Raw genomic sequence first — 20,832 nt, 5'->3', positions numbered from 1 at the left:
AGCTGGGCGTGGTGGCGCGTGCCTGTAATCCCAGCGACTTAGGAGGCTGAGACAGGAGAATTGCCTGAGCCCAGGAGGCGGAGGTTGCGGTGAGCCGAGATCGCGCCATTGCACTCCAGCCTGGGTAACAAGAGCGAAACTCCATCTCAAAAAAAAAAAAAAGCATAGACAAAATAAGTTAAATCACTAGTAAAAGCTATTAAGCACTGAAATGGAAATAGAATCCTTCAGTGTTCCCTATACAACATACAGTCTTGCTCCCAATCCCTTTCTTCCCTAAAAAATGAAAGAAAATAAAAAAGAAATGCATTCCTATTTCTTATGAGTCAGACTTTAATTTGTCTTTCCACTCTATCTGAACAGGAATAAACAAATTGGGGCAATGTATGGAAGATCTCATGTTCTAATATTTTTAATTTTATATAATAATTTTCAGAATGTGCTCCATAATTATACATAAAACAAACTTATATAGGCATTTTAGGTATTAGAGATTTCTTTTTTTTCTTTCTTTTTTTTTTTTTTTTTTGAGACTGAGTCTTGCTCTATCACCCAGGATGGAGTGCAGCGGCACAGTCTTGGCTCACTGCAACCTCTGCCTCCTGGGTGGAAGCGATTCTTGTGCCTCAGCCTCCCAAGTAGCTGGGATTACAGGTGCCCACTACATGCCCAGGTAATTTTTGTATTTTTAGTAGAGATGGGTTTTCACTATGTTGGCCAGGCTGGTCTCAAACTCCTGACCTTAAGTGATCCACCCACCTTGGCCTCCCAAAGTGCTGGGATATTTTTACCTTTCCCATATCTACTATATAATGTTGCTGTATGTATCAATATATTAACATGTCAATATGTCAAAATATGTTCTTTCCTATAGAGTAAGATTTTATCCAATATTACTTTCAAAATAGTAATTGAGTCTACAGAATAAAACAAGCTAGAAAAAAAATAGGGCTTTTATTCCTGTGTTTTGCCACATTAATAAGAAAATGCAAAGTCAATTTTGTTCACATAATCATTACCAAGTATATGAAAAAATAATTAGTTGATAGCTCATTTTACCCTTCTCACAGAAGGAGCCACTTCATGGAGACATTATTTAAATATATTTTTGATTTGATTTTCTAGTTTTAAAAATAAATGCAATTTTTTTCACATACAGAATAAACCAAAAGACTCCATAGAGACCACTGTTTGCAACTGTCTTAATGAACAATATTGATGATTTCAGACAAATCATTCATTCAGGACTTCACGTACATTGTAGCAAGACCATTCATTTAAAACTATTGCAAAATGTATATGATATGGAAATTAAGACAATCATTAATTTCTACTAAGAAATGTTCTTATACCCTACTGAAAAATTAAAGTCATGAAATGTTGTTATATCCAAATATAATCTACCCTGGCAATAAGAAATATAAATTTTTAAAAGATGTCCTAGCATGATAGAGTAGACAGGGAAAATGTGGCACATATACACCATGGAATATTATGCAGCCATCAAAAACGATGAGTTTGTGCCCTTTGTAGGGACATGGATGAACCTGGAAACCATCATTCTCAGCAAACTGACACAAGAACAGAAAAACAAACAGCACATGTTCTCACTCATATGCGGGTGTTGTGTGTTGAACAATGAAAACACATGGACACAGGAAGGGGAGCATCACACACTGGAGTCTGTTGGGGGGAAACAGGGGAGGGACGGTGAGGGGTGGGGAGTTGGGGAGAGATAGCATGGGGAGAAATGCCAGATATAGGTGATCGGGAGGAAGGCAGCAAATCACAGTGCCATGTGTGTACCTATGCAACAATCTTGCATGTTCTTCACATGTTCCCCAAACCTAAAATACAATTAAAAAAAAAAAAAAAAGATGTCCTAGCATGAGCTATGGAGCTGGAGTGTCTGGTTTTATAATAAATCCCGGATCCACCACTCAAGAGCTGTGTGACTTCATGCAAGATATTTAAATTATCTGCATCTCTGTGTAAAATGGAGATAACAATTGAATCTACCTCATAGTGTTACTGTGTACACTAAATGAGTTAATATATGTAAAGCACTTAGTTCCTGGAACATTAATGTAACATGTGTAACTGTTGATATTGTTATTATTAAACTAAAAAAATAAAATAAACAATGGCATTTGTATACCTGCACTCACAAAGACAAGTCTAACCCTGTGGAAAAAACTAACTGGATTTGAATTCTAGCATTAACTATGCCTTTAGGTAGCTGTGACTTTGGACAAGTCATTCAGTCATTCTGTGCTTCATTCTACTCACTGAGGGTGAGTAGCCTTGGGAATCATCTCTAAGATCTTTTCTTGTTCTAGCCATCTGTGATTGAAACAAGGTTTAATCATAAATGCATAATCATTTGCATAATGGATCTCAATTATGAGCAATGCTACAGCTCTAAAAGATCTTACATCACAATTCCACATGCGAAGTCAAAATGTCTTTTCATCAAATGCATATTTCATAAAATTTTCAAACTTAAAATTATGTTTATAAGGTTTAAAGACTGTTTGCTCTGTTTTAGGTGGTTAGTGATTTTATAATTGTTCCCAGCTTGGCAACAACATTTTTTTTTTCATGTAATTTAGTTTAAAAAGCTTATTTTAAAAGAGTGTTTTAATGATTATATTCCACTTTCAAGGTACGTTTGGTAATATTTTGGTAATAAAATTGCCTTTCAAAATTTTATAACCCTTCATAACATTTTCAAGGACATATCCCAGTGACATTTATCTTTAGATATTATTATGACTGGTTTTCAAATGCTTAAACTGCACAATGAATGTTTTTGATAAAACAAGGAACATATTGAGTTACTAGATGATTTTAATTAATATTTAAACTTTTAAAGAACAAGTATAAATTAGAGAAAGTGGGAGTTATTTTAACTGGATACATGCAATATATCTTGAAACCCTGTAATCCAGCACTGTATTGAAAATATTAAAGCAAGCATGTCACAAAATCAAGTGAATTTTGAAATAGTATTATCAACTAAAATATGTGAACTATGTCATCATGATTTTGCCCTGAAAATAATAAAAATTTGACATCTGTACATTTTATCACTTTAAAATAAAAAAGATAATTAAAACCTGTTACAGCTGACAACAATATTGCAACTTCATAATTTTACACTAAGTACAGCTACTAATTTTCAAGAAGAACTGTTAAAGAGAGTTAGATTTGACAAAAGGACTGCTTCTCCTCTCTCTCTCTTTTTTTATTTAGAAGAAAAGGTTTTTCAAAACCAAACATTTCCAAATATATTATCTATCCCACCAGTACTTTTTTTGTGGTCTAATTCCACATTCTTATGGTGTTGAAAAACAAGTATTCACTACTTTAAAAAACATTAGATATAACAACCAAACCAAACCAAACAACAATAACAAAAACTAAAAGCAAAAAAACTACGTTCATTATCTTTTGAAATCTATAGAATCTAAACTCTGAGGCCTAGCATTCAAGGTCCTCAATTAGCTGCTTCTAAGAAACGTTTTCCTCTTTAATTTATTATCCATGACCTCTCCTCTTCAACCAAGCCAACATCTACTCTCTAGCCATAACATTTTGCACATCTTCTCTGTTCATTGAAGGTCATCATCTGCTTCAGAGCAATTCAAAACTATTTCCTTCAAGAAATTTTCAGATTAGCATCACGTGGGGAAAATCTGAATAAGCATAATAAGCATAAGAGTAAGGAGAATATTAAATGTAAGTGCTTAAGGGATTTGTAGTTAAAGTATGACAACTGAAGTGGTGGTAGTCAGCAAGAAAAAAATTCTTAGACAAATGAGTTTTTCTTTTAACTTTAAAATGGAAACAAATCTCATCAATATTCAATTAGCACATTCCATTGTTCGTGTTTCTCTTCCACTCCTTAAAGAGTACATAGAATATTATTTTGAACTGAATGAACTGAATGCCTTGTTAAATAAGACATTTTCACCTTGGTTTAATTTGGCTTTACTATCTGAGCGTTATTTTTTTGTAATTCCCCTCTACTATCTCAAGTTCTCTTAAAACCAAGAGTGGTACAAATACCAAGTCTATAAAATGTTGTGTATATATAAAGTTGCAATAAAGAATAAGATTATGTTAAACTGCCAATGATTAAGCTACAGACTGTTTTATTCATGGCAGTTTGCGAATTTAAGCTATTTCTAAATATGGAAATAATGTGATGAGTTATATTCCAACTACCTGCAAGAGACTTGAATAATTTGGGAAGAACTGAGGCACAAGGGGAAACTGGTAGGAGCAGAGGATACAGAAAAGATTGCAGAGAAAACTTGGAAAGAATGAAGGTATTAAAGAGAGAAAAGGAATGATTGAGAAGTAAGGAATGATTTTGAGCATTAGGATGAACTAAGAAAATAAGAAGCACCCATAGAGTCTGAGCAACAAGTTTGTATGGCAACTTGAAAACTGGGGTGACAATGAACATGTAGAACTTAAAAACTAGATAGAGACTTGGAAGAATTATAGACACTCGAAAAGAACAGGGAGAAATCTGGGGAAACTAATGGAACTGAGAATGACTTCAATGAATGGAAAACTTGACAGAATGAAAGGTAGAGGGAGCGAGTGGGAAGATTTATTGGATCTTGGAAGTCCCAGGCACCATAAACAGTGGATTTATGTACCTGGAGAGAATGATGGAAGTGACAGAGGAGTAATGGAGGGAATAAAAGGGAACAATAAAAAGAATGATGTAAAAAGTGGTTTAAATCTTTTCTTCCCTAAAGTTTAAAGTGTCTGAGAAATTTAACGTTGATTAGAACTTTCAAGATATTTCTTCTTTGAGCAATGTCAAGGGGCACATATTTTGCTATCTTCTTCTGCCACATGGACAAGAGAAACTGAAAATGAATACTTATGACAAATAATTTAAATATGTTACTTTTAAGTGTATTACATCATTAAAGTATTATGACAAAGTTGAGTGGGGTGCACCGGAGGACACATTAGTCACTAAGTGGACAAACCTAAATGATTTTTGAATAAATCAAAACCTCCCAGGCAAGACACTGAACATTACTTCTAAATTTGTTTTAATTAAATAGAATAATAAACATTTTTTATTCATCTAAATGGAGATTTGGGGGATATCTTATTAGCGTATTAAATCAAATCATACTCCTACCAGTACAATAACGTCTATATATTTATTCATTAGAATACTCTCTTGTTTATTTGATGTCTATTTGTAAAGTATATTCTGTGTACCAGGCATCAGAAATGCAAAACTGAGGAAGAACAGTCCCTCTACTTAGGGTACTCACATACTACACAAGTATTTGTTATGAAAATAGGCGCTTCCAGAATTTTTCATTACACGGATAACTCATGGTCCTAAAAACATCTTTGCACTATCCATAAGGGCCTTTATATCTTCATAGTTTACCATCAGTAAACTGTCAATTCTTTAGAAACCGTCAATCCACTGACATGTGTGGCCATCCAGGCCAATCCAGGTAAATGATGCTTACTACAATTTATGAGATTTTTGTTGTTGTTTTGCTTCTCTCCCCACATCATATCCATCAGTATATTGGAATACAGACTTCCTCTTACTCTCATCCAATCTCACTGTTAACATTTTAAGCTGGAAACAAATCTTTTTAGAAAATGAAAGTTTCAAACATGAAAAATCAGAATTCAGATAAAATTACTACTCCCGAAAATATGCAGAGGAGACGAGACTTATACGGCATTTAATATATATGAAACTCACTTTGAAATATCTGAATTAAAACCCACTTTTGTACAGTCCTCATAGTGTTCTGCAATCAGCTGTGGAGTGGAGGATAAAAGCAGGGAGAGGAAGAAAAAGGGTCTTTGCCTCCAGTACATTGTAATCAGTTTAAACTTAAATAAAATGGATGCACTAAAAAGATACAGCTCCAATAAACCAAATGCTGGACTAGATAGGAGGTTCCATGGCAGAACCTCAGACTGCTGTTAGGGGCAAATCATCCAGGATTCTGAAATGTAGGAACAAAATAGTCTATGAATTAAAACTGGAGTGAAGTCTCTGCTATCCTTACTTGTCTGCTACTGAAAGCTTAAACAAAAACACCCTTCCCACCAACTGGGATCATTCCAATTTTATCTGTTAGGTTTATATGGCAGGATCCTCCAAATAGCTGTAATTGCTGTAAATCAAAAAAGGTTAAATATTTCTGAACAATTTTAGATTTTGGAAAAAGGAAAGCAAAGAACATAAAGATTGTGTTTTATGATCTCATGAATCTCTCTTGGATTAAAAAACAAGTAATCCCTGATACTTTTGGAGGTAGGGTATATTGAAAGGTATTTCTTAGCTTTAACAGGGAATAAGCTATTACAGTTTTTGAAAACCCGGCCCAGCCTGTGGCATTCTTATTCTAATTAAGCCAGACCTGTTAAAACATTTAACACATACTTATATGGAAAATATGACATCTTCCTACCTATTTAAATTATAGAGTTTCATATTATTGATGTTGCAAAAATATGGATTCAAAGTGATATTAACGATACTAATGTAAATCTTCCTCTTTGAGGGGTAATTGCTTTTTTTGTAAATGGCTATAAATTTTACTTTTTATTATGAGAAGTGGTAGTCCTAGGCCTTATTATTTGTGCTTATGATCTCCCTAGAACTCCACGGAAGTGTTTCTCTCCTCCATTCCTCCAGCAAAAATTTCTAGAGCAGAACTATCCAATATAACTTTCTGCAATCATAAAAATATTCTATTAAAATATCTGCATGGCCCAATATGGTAGCCACTTGTGCCTATTAACCACTTGAAATGTGGCTAGTGCAACTGAGTCATTAAATTCTTAATTTAATTTATTATAACGTAAATATTCGCATGTAGCTAGTAGCTACCATATTCAACAGCAAAGCTCAGAGGTACTTCACATTCTGTATTTAATTTGGAGTATGCATGGATGTACTTAAGGAAAATGAGTTTTGTTACAATATTCCATCCTCTTCCATCCATTCATCCATGCAGTTGATCTGTACTTTTTAAACACCCTCTGTGTATACAACACATGTTAAGTTTATGTAGTGAGGAATATCATACAAGATTTGTAGAAGATAAATATTATACTAAATAGGCTAAGTGACAAAGGACAGAGCAAACTGATATGGTAGTACCAAAGAATGTAAGTACTTTGAGGTAATGGACTTAAGAAGAGCTTCATGGAAGAAGCAGCTCTTTAAATATTTTTGATAAATAGCTGCAAGGTGTAGAAAGAAAGATAGGGAAGCGAATGAGATTGCAAGATAGAAAAGTCTACAGTTTAATCTGGAATGTGGGTATAAGGAAGAGGAAATAGTCCAAACCTTTTGAAGTGTGAATGACTGAAGAGGTTTGTGCCAAGAATAGCTAAGGCAAAGTCAGGAGAAAGTATATGTTTTATAAGAAAATGTTGAGACTAAGTAAGATAATGTACTATAAGCTGAGGTTGTATAAAAGTTACTTGATTATAAAAAATTTATTTGTAATAAACTTTAATGGCAAATGAGCTGGAATTTTAGCCATTAAACAAACCTTATACATTAATTATAATTTTACTAAAGATAAATATGATCTATGTGGAAATAAGATATGCTTAAAGAGACTTCTAGTAAAGTATGAGCATTTAGTCGTCTATTTAAACTTCCCTATGTGTTTCTATATTTAAAGACTAGGACAGCTACAGTAAGTGCAGATAAACACAAACCCAAATAAATTTTCTCTTAATTTCTGTATACAATTATTTGGGCAGTGCCAGATAAACTAAAATTAATTAATTATTTTCATGCCCCAGGGGAGTGCCTTAAATACTTCAGCCACTATGACATTCTGTATTAATCTAAAAGCAAAGACCAAAATACTTTGAGGAAGTAGACATCCTTGTAATGTGATGTAGATAGCTAATCAAACATCATAAATATAGAAACTTAATGATGGATTTATCAATGCCCAGATCCATCACACATTCCTTTTGAATACACATTTGTTAACATGTATGAAATTTGAATAAAAGTTAATATTACCTACAGAGATCTTTGCTATTTTTGCTTTGCCTCTGTGAATTAATGCTTACTATTTTGACCAGAAAATCTTTCTTTGCAAAGGAAGAATTGAATGTTTTTATAGTACGAGTAAACAAATTTTAAATACATAATCAGGTATTTAATACAAATACATAATCAGAAGACTGGGAGAGAATTAGGGTTATATCTGTGCCTTTAATACAGACCAGTCCAATAAGTGGATTGAAGTTATTTTTCTAGCTGATCCTTCATCCCTGGATCCACAGAGCTAACAGATAAGGGTGTTATTTCTTGGAAAGCAATTATGAATTCCAAATTTTATTAAAATGAGTATTTTTTCCATTAATGTTTATAATAATGTTTTTAATTGAAAAGTTGTAACCCTTTATATTTAATATTTTATGAACCAGTCAGATGCACTTCATGACTTAGGGGCTATGCCTATGTTGGCATGTTTTTCTCCTAGAATAATTTATGACAAACAAGAAGTTGTGAACTCTTGTGAACCTGTGAATACACAGTTTGCTAACGCGTGGATTCTAAAATTCTGGAATGTCTGGTTCCAATAAAACATCTCTATGAATTTGGCCATGCAATAGAATGTTGGTGGGTGAATTAAAATACTATTTCTCCAATATTTCTCTTTCTCTCTTACACATACACACACACACAAATCAAAACAACAACAACAAAAAACATCTTTACTGGTTGATTCAAGCTTATTGATATTAATTTGTCAATTCCAGTTGCTGTCTACCTTAATTATTGATTATTCCTGTTGACCTTCATTTATATTTTATTGTTTTAGAGGCAGGGTTTTCACTTTATTACCCAGGTTGAAGTGCAGTGGCATTATCATAGCTCACTACAGCCTCCAACTCCTGGGCTTGACTGATCCTCCTGCCTCAGCTTCCCAAGTAGCTAGGACTACAGGAATACATGAACAGACCTGGCTAACTTTTTATTTTTTGTAGAGATGAGGACTTTCTATGTTGCCCAGGCTGGTCTCCAACTCCTATTTTCAAGCCATACTCCTGTTTCAAGCCATACTCCTGTTTTGGCCTCCCAAAACACTGGAATTATGGGCTTTCAGCCACTGTGTCCAACCCCTGTTCACTTTTATATCAATATGGTTTATGGAGATATTTCTGTTAAAAAATAACATACTTGAATTTTGTTCAATTCAGAGTTTTGTTTAACTGCTTCTCTCTTATCCTTAGAATACATACATCTTTAGACCACATCATTGGTGTTATTTATAGTGGAAAAACTTCATCTTTATTCAGATTTTGCAGAAGCTGTAAGTAAAATGTCTGCTTTTTGCTATTGTGTACATTTTGTTATGTGATGGCATAGATACAGTAAATAAGGGAAAACCACAAGGAGGATGGACACTAGCCCCTGTCAATGGTAAGAAAGTTTCTGAAGTTGTTTGTTGTTGTTGTTGTTGTTGTTGTTGTTCTTATTGTTTCTGCTGCACTGAATAAGTGTGGTCAGGTACCAAATTCCAGTTTGCCTATTATCCCTCCACCAGCATAGGCTTAAGCTTAAACTCAAATTGTAAGTTGCATATGCAAATTTAATTTGCATAGAAAGATTGAGTTTTTCAGTGAGACTAAAATTTCCATAACCTGGATGTCTTATTAGTTGAAAAGTGGTAGGAAAACTCCCACGAATGAAGTAACTGTAATTTACACTCCTTGTTAATTATCATCTTGAGAAAAGTTTCTTTTGTAGTTTCAGATTTCTATGGACTATGATTTTTAAACAGGTATACTGTGAAGAATACGAGAAATCTACACTTAGAGAATTTAAGATATATAAGAGAACTGTCACAACCGTGAAAGATGAGAACCATGAAATGCCCATTGTCCCTCTTTTAAAGAAACAGCATTTTCTAGTGGAACTCAAACATTTTTTAGGACACAGAAGACATTCCTTCAGTTTCATTTTCCTTATTCTAGCAAGTTTTATTTTTGGCATACCTCAAGACAGAAAAACAAATATGAGTATTTCTTGTCAATTTTCAAAAATTAACAAATCCTACAAATATTCATTATAAATACATCAAAACATTCAGCCACATGCTATTACAAAGGCAGTCAATAGAAATCAAGTTTGACCTGCAAAGTTTCTTCTCCCCCACCTACTTCTACAGTCCTGCTGATCTCCCCACTTCATAGTCCCTGATTTGCATAAAATATACTAAATTATTCAAGAAAAAAGTCCTAGGCACTTCATAGATTCAATATTACCTTCATATTAACAAATATTGTTTTCTCTTTACTTGAGGTGGGTAAACGTTCTGTTCATTTTACCCTTTATCTTTTTAGTCTTAATTACATTTTTTATTTTGCGACAGGATCTCACTCTGTCACCCAGGATAGAGGGCAGTGGCGTCATCATGGCTCACTGAAGCCTCTAACTCTGCTCAAGTCATACTCCCACCTCAGCTTACCCTGTAGCTAGAATTACAGGTGCATGCGTCACCGTGCCCAGCTAATTTTTTAAACTGTTTTTTTTGTAGAGACAGGGTCTCACTATGTTCCCCCGGCTTGTATGGAACTCCTAGGCTCAAGCAAGCCTCCTGTTTAGCCTCCCAAAGTGTGAGGATTACAGGTGTGAACCACTGTGCCCAGCCTAATCACTTATTTTAGTGTGAAACTACTCTAAACACATGAAACTGATAAACATTATTGTGGCAAATACATTGTTTCTATCCTAACATTAGAAACTAGGAATATTCGAAATTCCTTTTTGATGTTACTACAAATACCAATGTTAAAAATACATAAAAATACACGTATATATGTATAATATATATGAAATATGCAATATCTAGATGAAAAGCGTCTAGTGCTTAGTTTAAAGAAAGCCAGAAGATTGGATAAGGAAATGCCATTTGGGGAGAAACAGAATTCTCGGCCTCAAACATGTATGATTTTTGTGTATTTCTTTAGGGAGACTAAAATGTTTCAAAACAGCTACTACATTTAAATATGTTGTAATAAGCAATTTTTAAATAGATCACCTGAATAGAATTAGAAGTGGCTGTAGAAAGAAACTTAAATTGGATCCTCATCCTTTATATTCACACAAAAAAGTCCTTCTTAGAATAAACTTTTGTGTATTAGTTGTTTGGTATATTCATTGTTCTTTAATACATTGCAAAAGTAAAATGCAACTTCTAGGAGTCTTTTTGTCACTTCAGTTAAATGGAAATGAGTATTTTTCATGACCATTTTACTATAGGTTATAGTTACTAGTTTTCAAAATTCTCTGATTTTATCATGTTGAAAAATGAAAGAACATTTTTCTTGGATTTTTCCCTAAAACTGAGTAAAATTCCTCTGGAAAATTATTCTTTCTGAATAGGATCAAGTAACATGTCTTTTGTCTTTTATAATGACATTTTATAGTATGCCTATTATTATTATATGAACCATTTCTAAACTTTCATACTTGAGTTACATAAATATCTGATGGTTCAAAACTAAAATGTTTACAAATATACAATTTAACAATGAATAATTACACTTTTAACTATACCCTCTATGACCTGATAAAGTGATCAGTTTAAAAACACAATACCATTTCTGTCATAAAAGCAAAGAAATCGACAATTTTTTTTTTTTTTTTGAGATGGAGTTGCACTCTGTTGCCCAGGCTGGAGTGCAGTGGCGTCGTCTGGGTTCACCACAACCTCTGCCTCCTGTGTTCAAGGGATTCTCTTGCCTCAGCCTCCCAAGTAGCTGGGACTAAAGGTGTGTACCACCATGCCCGGCTAATTTTTGTATTTTTAGTAGAGACGAGGTTTCACTATGTTGGCCAGGCTGGTCTTGAACTCCTGATCTCATGATCTGCCTGCCTCAGTCTCCCAAAATGCTGGGATTACAGGCGTGAGCCACCACGCCCGGCCAAAATCCACAACTTTTATACATGTTGATTGAGTAGTCATTTGAAAATAATAAAGTAACATTCATTTAAAGTAACATTTATTTTAAAATAGAATTTACTCAGAAATACCAGTTTCCTCAGAAAAACCAATTAATACATTACTAAAGACTCTATAAATATTTTAATTTAATTATATTTTTTACAGTCTTTTTTTCTTATTTCCTCTTTGGTTAATTAAAAATGACCAGGCCACTTGAAATATAAAATTGCCACTCCATATGTTGAAGCATTATTGTAAATAAATAATATTCTCACTGACCAAAAAAATTCCCATTAAAATTGCATATTTTAATGATATAATGTCCTTTTAATTAACTTGATGATTTTTTAAAATGACTCATTGTGCTAAGATTTGAAAATACATACCTTTGGTAAAAAGAGAGAATGTATCATGTTAACATTGCTTAAGCTGTTCAGAAAGAATATTCTTTATTTGCAGCAAGGCCACTGATACAAGAAGCATAAAACTTCCACAGTTTAGCTAACAGTGGGGATTATTGCTATCCATATGTGATCGAAAAACTGGGGATTATTGCTATCCATATGTGATTGAAAAAATGTGGGAAAATTCATAGTTTTCTACTCAGGCTATTTGAATTCCTGCTGCCAAGATCATATACACACTAGCAAACTCCTGCAAGTCCTAAACCTATTTTAAAAATATATAAAGGAAATACAGATTCATGTTTCTGCAAGTTACTGTGGTGACAAATATAGTGATACACTAAGCAGCTGGAGTCATCTTAATACAATTTCCAAAGACCGTAATCAGTTATTAAAATAAAAGTCGCTACCATTTATTAAGTTCTTATTACGTGTGAAGAACTGTGCTAAGTGAATTTAATATAGCAGTCTTACGATATATGTACTGTTATAGTCACCTCCATTTACATATGAGGCAAATGAGACTCTAAAAGTTTCAATAACTTGCCCAAGGTCACAGACCTATTCAGGTATACAGCTAAAATCTGAAAGATTTATATGAGTCAAAAGCTTAAGCTCTGGCTACTACACAGACTTTATACAATACAAAATATGTTTATTTTTCACTTACGCTAAAACAAAACTTAGTAACATTTTGGAATCAGAATCTAAATTGTAATTATCAAGGACATCGCCCAGTAAAGAGCTCTTCTGTTTGAAATGCAAGTTTAGAAAATAAAATGGAAAAGATAACTGATGGCAAATGGTTTTGTTAATTTATCTTTTTCTCAGGAATCAAATTTTGCAAAATTTCTGATAATGGGATAAAGAATTATATGGAAGCTTTATTCTGTGTGTTTCTAGAATCCATATTAAATTGCAAACACAATAAATCTGCAGAAACAAGAAAATGCTACCATTTAATCCAAATGCCTATCTTATTAGAAAAATGCCTGTTCATTCAATAAGTCATTGAATAGGAAAATAGATTTACTTGATGCTACATTTCATTGAAATTGATGTTGGATAATTGGGTCATTTGTACTGAGGCATTTAATAGAACTGTGCTTCATTTTTCAAGAACTCATATTAACATTAAATCAGAAGTCTCAACTTTATAAACTGACTTTCATTTGATCTTAGCCAAAAAACTGAGAAGTGATCAAATCTCACTTTCTCCAGAAGTATGCATTATTCATAAAGACTTCTCCAACACTAATTTTTAGTTAAGCCTATGTAATTGTCTGGACAAATCTGAATATGTGAGGAGAAATTCAGAGGATATCTCCACTGACAATTATGATTTCCTCTTTTTCAGTGCATCTGGGCCGTGACCTCTGTTTATTGGCTGAAATAGACAAAATTGCTGATATTTAACCAACTTTTACCTGAAAAATATGAATTTCATGTAGTCTGACTTCATGTATTCTATGTATATATTTAGTCAGACTTTCCACTAACATGCAATTCTCCATACAAATCACTATATCACTAAGAAAAGATTTATTCCAAATATCTGGAGAAAATACAAAACTAAGGGCACAGGAAAGCTTATTTCATGCAGGTGGGCATTAATAATATATTGAAATGGTCAAAATGTGTAGGCCTTCTTAATAATGGAACTTTGATATGGGGTGAGGACTAGGATGTTTAAATATGCAAAGATAAATTTCTTATTTGAGAGCTGTTAAAAGCACAGCAGACAAGATAAGGTGTGGTGGTGAGAAGCAGGATATGGGATCAAAAAACATGTATTTTAGTCAACAGAATTAACTGATCTAAATTATGTGCAGCATACCATACTAGCATAGATAACTGTAACTGTAAAGAAGAAACGATAAAGGGCACACAAATAAAAGCTGGGAGAGTCTTTCTCTCGTATCTGTATAAAGAAAATTGCCCGTATTTAATTTCAAAGATTTACGCTGAGGTGAAACAGAGATTGCCAACAACAACTTAGATAGACATGTTCCTCCATCTTTTCTAATGTGTGCATGCAGATGCATGTGTATGATTGTCAGCATTGCTCCTTAAACATATAAAATGCTATTCAGACAGGAAGAGAATCTGCCTCACTTACCGCTAGGTCAGTTTTCTGAATTATTTCAGTGAAGCATTTTCTCTCGAGACCAATTCTTCAAGAAACTACATTGTTAATGCATCAGTGTGCTTTCAAATCAATCGGGATTTTATTGTTTCACTTAAATAAAGTTATTTAATATATTTTGGGCTTTCAGACTCTTGTTTCTCAAACATCTTTCACATATACTGCCATCTAAATGTGACTGTGAGTCTTATGTAACACCTGGAGGGCTGACAACAAATTCCATCTTTAATACACTCTGAGAGTTTGATATTTCGAGTCTATGATGAATTCATTTACACAATGAAGAATCTTTCTGGAAAACAAATCATTGGTAATTAATATTGCATTCATATCATGTAAAATTTCAGCTTTAATGTGAAAATATTTCTAGTTTTAAAATATGTAATTTATCTGTATGAATTTACTTTGTATATAACGTTTTAAAGTGTTTATATCGCTCCAAAAATTTTACTTGCAGGAATGAAAGAAAAGTTTACTTTATTCTGGAAAATTATGCCTTGCTATTTCCTTCTCCTTGAATATAATCAAATGTAATCTACTACTTCCATGCAAATGTTTTTCAATCAGTTTATGTTGAAGAAATCTCCATTATTCAGGCACAATACGCAGCCGGTTCTTTTTGTTCTCTTTATGACTCAAGACCCTCTTGTTTTGTTGACTAACAAAGGCCGAAAATGAATACTGCTCTCTAAACGCTTTATGTTTTCTTTTAAATTCTTCTGAGTTGAATAAGTAACTGCCCTTCTTATTAGAATCATTTTATCTGAAGCCTAGATGGGATAATAAACTTTTTTTTTTTTTTTTGAGACAGGGTCTTGTTTTGTTGTCCAGGCTGGAGTGCAGTGGCATGATCATGGTTCACTGTAATCCTCCCACCTCAGGTAATCCTCCCACCTCAGCCTCCAGAGTACCTGGGTCTACACGCACATGCCACCACACTTGGCTAAGTTTTAGTATTTTTGGTAGAGCTGGGGTTTCATCATGTTGCCCAGGCTGGTCTGGAAATCCTGGGCTCAAGCTCTCTGCCCCACTTCACCTCCAATAGTGCTGGGATTATAGGCCCAGGGTGACTAGGAATAAACCTTTTAAACAACAACAACAACAACAACAAAAGCATTTCTATGTTTTCAGTAAAAATGAATAACTTTTGAATTTAAATCAAATATTCCTAATATTAAATGGAAGCCATCAAGTACCTTAACATGAATGATCAACTGAATATATTTATTATAGGTTAGTTTGCTTTTGGTTTTTGCCTTTTTTCTAAAGTCAGCGATAACAGTAGACAGGGTCTAAGTTTTCAAAAGAAAACAATTGCTACTTCATCTGCTGAGTGGAAACAACCAAAACTAGGTACATGAACATTAAGTTACACATAGAAAATCATTTTAATTACAGCAAAATAGTCTATTGTGCATCATCTTTGTTCCAAACTCTAATCAAGAAATATCCATGGTTACCTGCGTTTACTTTGTGAGACAACATTTAGATATTCAGGATATAAAAGTCTTATTCTCCTGGACATATATCCTTTTACTGCGCATTTCCATGACAAAGAGCAAACAAGTGCTGAAATCAGAGTATGGGGCGAACAGTTGCCTTAAAGAGCCAAAGCACATATTCCTAATTGTACATTCTGTTTTTAATTTTAGACAAAGAGATGCTTAAAAACAGAATAAAGGAGATTTTCAAACTGATCACTGTTTTGACATAGATGTCTATTTGTAGAAGAATAGAAGTAGAAAACAGAGTGAATTGCAGTAAAATAGTTAATCTTTCAACAACTTTATGAAGAGTAGTGAAAATTCAAAGGAAGAAGGAAAAAAGAAAGTGGGGAAAAAATGGAAGAGTATGAAAAGTGTTATGTAAAAAGCTTTTCTTCTTGAGACAGAGTCTCACTCTGGCACCCAGGCTGGAGAGCAGTGGTGCCATCTCAGTTCATGCCACGTCTGCCTCCCTGGTCCAAGCGATTCTTGTGTCTCAGCCTCCTGAGTAGCTGGGATTACAAGTGTGCGCTGCCTTGCCTGGCTGATTTTTGTATTTTTAATAGAGATGGGGTTACATCATGTTGGCCAGGCTGGTTTGCAACTCCTGGTCTCAAGCAATCCACCCACCTCGGCCTCCCAAAGTGCTAGGATTAATTACAGGCATGAGCCACTGTGCCTGCCGCAGAAACTTTAATGAGGTATCAGTTCAATTTCCCTATTATGTGAAGCGGGCACCTTTCTCTGACCTTTTAACTCCCGTGACCTGGAATGTTGTAGGCTCTACTAAAGAAGTCAAAATACTACTAGTGTGGAAGCAATAAAAGATATTTGGAATTGATTCTGTAAATGAAAACTTAAATGATCTAGTTTGTAATTCCTTGATTAGTATACATGATAAATGGAAATTTTTATTAGGGAACATATGTCTAATCATTATATTGCCATTTGTCTAAGCAAGAATATATAGGCATATGTATCCACATATGCCTCTCCATAAATACTAATGTTTAATATATGAATAATAGACATATATCCCTGTAAGTGCACTTGCAAAATGTGTAGAAAATATACAACTTTGTTATGTGGCATCTCATCTGGTTTTATAAGTTATATGTAACACCTAATGTTAAAAACTTATTTATTTACTTATGAACACATATCAGTATTCACTGTTTATGGTAATTTATGAATATAAATGTTTACATCTAAAGCCTCACATCTTTCTTTTCTGAATAATACGTTTTTATTCAAGTTTTATCACTTATTTGCACAGTCAGAAAAGTTTTTAAAGTCATTGTTTTTATTTCACAACCAGGAAACTGACTATTTTGCAGAAATTCATAGTAAATTAAGTGAAAGGCCAGAAACCTACTTTCTCTTGTGAATCTTTAAACAACATTATCAAGCTCATTTATATCATGTATCACATTATACCAAAAAAAATTACGTGTTTTACTCTTCATACTAGCCTCTCAGTAATGTCACACTCACTCTTGTGAGCATAGCACAATTCCTCAATAGGGAGGTGCTCTTTTACTTAACAGAACTGTACATGTTTGTGACTAATTGAAGGATATTAGAAATTTTAGCTGTAGATATACTTTTTTAATGTCAAATAAAATGAAGATTTTTGTTTAGGAGGTCATAGATTTAGATCAAATCTGTTTGTCTTTGTGGAATATCCTAAAATTTTTATTTCAAATATGCATGTAGGATTTTTTTTCAAAAGATAATTCAGGAAAATAGAAAACAGAGCAGGTAAAAAATAAGCTATCCAAAATCTCTGGAAAAGGGTAGGTTTTCATTAAGTATTAATCGATAATATACGATAAGGAAAACAGAATAAATGTGACCTAAGTCTTTATTTTTAAAAGTATGTTTTGAATATAAGCATTTCATGACATTTCATGATTTATTATATAATTTCAGAAATTATGTATATATTTGTTAAAGGAAGAAATAATCCATGTCTACGTAAAATACTTTCCAACAAGAAATGAGTTCTTACAGCCTCACTGCTATCTGGTGGTAATATATCCTAACAGCAGGAAGACAACCTAAGTCCTACAAAAATAGGTTGTTTTCTGTGAAAAGTAGAACTTTCAAGTAACAAAGTGACACTGAATATGAGCAAGAGAAACATAATTTCTAAGCATTACTAAAAAGAAATTTCTATTTGTCTAGATGTAATTTGAAGCCCACTGTGTATCATATGTAAAAGTGTGTACTTATATTTTAGAAAAGTGATTCTACTGATTCTTTCTTTCTTTCTTTTTTTTTTTTTTTGAGACGGAGTTTCGCTCTTGTTACCTAAGCTGGAGTGCAATGGCACGATCTCGGCTCACCACAACCTCCGCCTCCTGGGTTCAGGCAATTCTCCTGCCTCAGCCTCCTGAGTAGCTGGGATTACAGGCACGCGCCACCACGCCCAGCTAGTTTTTTGTATTTTTAGTAGAGATGGGGTTTCACCATGTTGACCAGGATGGTCTCGATCTCTCGACCTCGTGATCCACCCGCCTCAGCCTCCCAAAGTGCTGGGATTACAGGCTTGAGCCACCGCGCCCGGCTCTTTTTTTTTTTTTTTTTTTTTTTTTAAGAGGGAGTCTTACTCTGTTGCCCAGGCTGGAGTGGAGTGCAGTGGCGAAACCTTGGCTCACTGCAACCTCTGCCTCCCAGATTCAAGTCATTCTCCTGCCTCAGCCCCCTGAGTAGCTGGGATTACAGGGCCCACCACCACTCCTGGCTAATTTTTGTATTTTTAATAGAGATGGGATTTCACCATGTTGGCCTGGCTGGTCTCGAGCTCTTGACCTCGGGTGATCCTCCTGCCTCAGCCTCCCAAAGCGCTGGGACTATAGGTGTGAGCCACCGCGTCTGGCCTGTAACACCGTGTTTTAACCCAGGGCAGAGTGCACCATTCCTGGCGGTACTGCAATACCAGGTCAATGCGAGGGGTGGATGGAGCAAGCTCCTATTCAATCCCTCTGCTCCAAAATTCCATTTAATATATTGTCCTTGGATAGAGGATTTATCAGATATTAAACTGATAAGAACAAATACTACACTAGATCTTAGACAAAAGGCCAAGAAGTGATACCGATTCTTTTTTTCAAGTTTTTAAAATATCAAGATAAGAACAAAACATAAAGCTTAGCTACTAGAATGAAAGTCCACTTAGACAAAATTCTACCATGCTTTTTCTTTGTTTGTACTTATCAAGCAAATAGATCTGTGTTCATTTATGTTTTTGTTTGCACTGCATTTGCATCATTATGGCATGATAATAGTTATCAAGAAAATAAATCCAAGAGAAGATATTTTAACTTTCGACTGACTTTTGATAAATATCTTTGACTCACAATATTCCATTCTGGCTGATAAACCCTAAGGATATGATTAAAGAATAAGGAACTGCTGTATTTTAGTTGTCTTAAGTAGAAATATAGACTGAGTTATTTGGACAATAAGGCTAATGTCCACATAAAAATAAAACAAGCAGTTAATTTGGAAGAAAATCAGTTAAAATAATTGATTGATTCAACTAGATGTGCTATGCAGATGGATTGTAAATAAGCTCAATTCTTCCTTTATGGTTCAAACAAATGTTATTTAGTTATTTAATGCTGAGAGACATTTTATCCCTCCAGTATTTATCTCAGTATTATGCATCAGGATTTCTGAACAGAGACTAGAACTGAAAGCTCTTATTTTAACTTGAGATTGTCCAAGCAAATCCATTAAAAATCAAAACTGTACATGCCTCTAGATCAAATCTGTCAAATATCTAATACAAGTGAAATAAAAATGCAATCATCTTTGATGAGAAAGATTACAAGTCATCTATAATTTTAATTTGCTTAAACTCATATAATCTACAACAAAAATAGAATTATCAAAGGAGAAAATCTAGTTTTAAATTAGACACTTAAAGTGTGTGTGTTCACATTCACTAGGCTGTAACTGAATTGTTAATGACAGACAATTTTATAGATAGAATATTTCTCCTACAATTAAGCTGTCCAGAATAAAGAAGAAAAACCTTAATATTCAGTTTAGCTAATGTACTTTTATGTTTCCTCAAGGAATGATGCTCTACACTCCTAAGACAGTTAATAAAGTTGAGAAATAGATATAATATAAAACATTTATCTAAAGAGAACTGAAAAGTCTATGTGCATAGTCATTATTAAGATAGTTAAATGATATTTCAGAACATAAAAATAAATTTATTTTTTGCATCCTGGGTAAAAACCTGGACTGTGAAGTGAAAAAGATGTGTGTGTGATCCCCGACATGGCCATTTACTGTCTTTGTAAGTTTAGGCAAGTCTCAGTTTCTATATTTATAACATGGAGATAATTAGACTACCTCCTACTTCACAGGGGCACAGATGTAGACATCCAAGATATAGATAACTAAGGATTACTTTGTACCAAATACACACACACACACACACACACACACACACACACACACATATATATATATATATATAAAATCCAATATGAAAAAGTAATTGTTTTGGTAAATTTGGCATTGGTATTTTAACCATAATCTTTGGTTCAAAATGAAGTTGAATTTTTCAGTTATTGTGAACTTGTTACTTTTAAGAATGTGTTTATCAAGTCAACTATTTCTAGACGACATAAGAAAATGATATTGACAGTTTTTCTGTCCTTTCAGTCCTTTAACAGTTCCCAACTTTACTTGTTTGTCTTCAGCAGCTTCTGAATCAAGGAATTGTTTTTCACTGAAGTTTTTCACTACATTACTAAAATTTCATAATTTATATAGTA

The 20,832-nt window shown here is 33.7% G+C and overlaps 1 protein-coding gene and 1 non-coding gene across 5 annotated transcripts in view; both read right to left on the bottom strand.

Moving 5' to 3' along the window:
* The window catches only part of PCDH11X (protocadherin 11 X-linked), a 777,685-nt gene that overhangs the window by 739,856 nt on the left and 16,997 nt on the right, over positions 1-20,832 (bottom strand). The window lies entirely within an intron of this gene.
* LOC120366728 (U2 spliceosomal RNA) lies at positions 18,941-19,131 on the bottom strand. The gene has a single exon (XR_005581300.1). It is a non-coding gene; the product is annotated as a U2 spliceosomal RNA (small nuclear RNA).

The sequence above is a fragment of the Saimiri boliviensis genome, chromosome X (genome assembly GCF_048565385.1).
Source record: "Saimiri boliviensis isolate mSaiBol1 chromosome X, mSaiBol1.pri, whole genome shotgun sequence".
Taxonomy (NCBI): domain Eukaryota; kingdom Metazoa; phylum Chordata; class Mammalia; order Primates; family Cebidae; genus Saimiri; species Saimiri boliviensis.
This window is presented reverse-complemented; position numbering and strand designations above follow the sequence as displayed.